The following is a 2,204-nucleotide window of genomic DNA, read 5'->3' on the forward strand; positions in this document are numbered from 1 at the left end:
TGCATAAAATCACGCCCTGAAGCTGCACCATCAAAAACCATATTTTCTTTAGGATTAGTCACATGATCAGCACTATTTAACTCACCTCCGTGATCTGGACTAGACACATATTCCGGAAGAAGTGCAATTTCTGCACAAAGAAGAGCTCCGGCATTTGGATGAAGTTTTTCAAAAGGGAATATTGTTTCACCAAATATAACATCACGAGAAATATAGATTCGTCCAGTAGAGATTTCAAGACACTTGTATCCTTTGTGAAGGTTACTATAACCGAGAAACACACATTGAGTCGAACGAAACTCAAGTTTGTGATGATTATATGGACGAAGATTAGGGTAGCACGCACACCTGAAAATTCTCAAGGAGTTATAGTCTGGTTTTTGATGAAACAATTTTTCCAAAGGAGTAATATGACCAATTACTTTGCTGGGAAGACGATTTATAAGATAAGTGGCAGCAATAAAGGCTTCGTCCCAATATTTTAAGGGCATGGATGCATGAGCTAGAAGGGATAGACCTACTTCGACAATGTGGCGATGTTTACGCTCGGCGGAGCCATTCTGCTGATGAGCATGAGGGCAAGAGACATGATGACTAATACCAATGTCACGAAAGAAAGAGTTGAGTTTCTCATACTCTCCTCCCCAGTCACTTTGGACTGCAATAATCTTTCTGTTGAATTAAGGCTCCACAAGTTTCTGAAATTCTTGGAAGATGGAAAGAACTTCAGATTTAAACTTAAGCAAATATATCCAAGTGAACTTGCTAAAGTCATCAATAAAGCTAACATAATAATTTTTTTCCTTCCAAAAGAATCTCTTGCATGACCCCATACATCACTAAAAATAAGTTCCAATGGAGCACGAGACACACTATTTGATTTAGGATAAGGGAGTTGATGACTCTTTACACACTGACAAGCATCACAAACAGACTCAATATTTTGACTAGATGACAATGGAAGATTGCATTTATTCACTACTTGCTTGACTATGATCGAAGAAGGATGTCCTAATCTTTGATGCCATCTCGCCAAGGAGGGCTTGATGACGGAGTAAACTTGATGACGACGCTTTCGACTAAGTGCTCCGGATGTGATGGGATACAAGCCTCCAATGCATCTACCGTGATGAATGAGCTCCCTCATTGCCCGATCCTTGATGAAAAAATATGTTGGATGAGTTTCAAAGAAAACATTATTATCGGCAGATAAACGAGACATGGATGCTAGGTTTTTGTCGGCTTGTGGAACATGAAGGACATCTTTTAGAATAAGATCACGTTTAAGAGTAGGGGAATTAATAGATGCTTGACCAATGTGACAAATATCCATACCTCCACCGCTTGCGGTGTGTATTTGATCGTTGCCGAGGTATCTCTCCCTCATGGAGAGTTTTTCAAGCTCGTTGGTGACATGATCAGTGGCCCCTGAATCGGCGTACCAGACCGTGCCATCTCCTCCTTGCTCTCTGATTGCAGCAGCGACATGACGGGCGTCAGGAATGTAGTCTTCATCATAACAATGCCAACAGTCCATGACCTCATGGCCCGGTTTCTTGCACAATTGACACCGAACACGGTTGCTTGAGGAAGGTCCAGAGGAGGTGTGATTGTTGTTGAAGCCACCCCCTCCAGAACGGGCAGGAGCGTTGGTGCTGGTGTAGCCGCCCCCGCCGGATCGAGCACCTGGTCCGCTGCCGCGGCCGCGCCCGCCACCACCGTTGCTGTTGCTGCGGTTCCTTCCCTGATCGCGCCCACGGCCAGTACCACGGCCACGCGAGGCGGCGTTAGCTGAAGACTGGCGCACGTTCATCCCATGGAGAAGATCGAGGCGTGCGTCAAAACTGAGAAGCTGCGTGTATAGCTCCTGGACGGTCACGGGTTCAACCCGCGCAGCAAGCGCCGACACGACCGGGTTGTAGTCGAGGTCGAGGCTGGCCAGAACTTGGGAGACGATCTCACCTCTGGACATGGCAGCTCCGGTGCAGGCGATCTCATCCGTGAGCATCTTGATCTTGGCTAAGTACTCTGACATGGACATGTTACCCTTCTTGAGGTTTGTGAGTTCCATCCGAGGATTGATCGCCTGTGCTTCGGTTTGGGCAGCAAACATAGCTTCGATCGCCGCCCACACCTCCGCCGATGTCTGAAGGGTAACCACCTGTGCAAGAATCTCGCGAGACAGAGAACCCATCAGAAAACTC

General features: G+C 46.6%; 1 pseudogene; it reads right to left on the minus strand.

Moving 5' to 3' along the window:
- Positions 1-1,836: 1,836 nt before the first annotated feature.
- On the minus strand, positions 1,837-1,973 carry LOC119346988 (annotated as a pseudogene).
- Between the last annotated feature and the right edge of the window lie 231 nt (positions 1,974-2,204).

This window comes from Triticum dicoccoides, unplaced genomic scaffold (genome assembly GCF_002162155.2).
Source record: "Triticum dicoccoides isolate Atlit2015 ecotype Zavitan unplaced genomic scaffold, WEW_v2.0 scaffold56577, whole genome shotgun sequence".
NCBI classification, from domain to species: Eukaryota; Viridiplantae; Streptophyta; class Magnoliopsida; order Poales; family Poaceae; genus Triticum; species Triticum dicoccoides.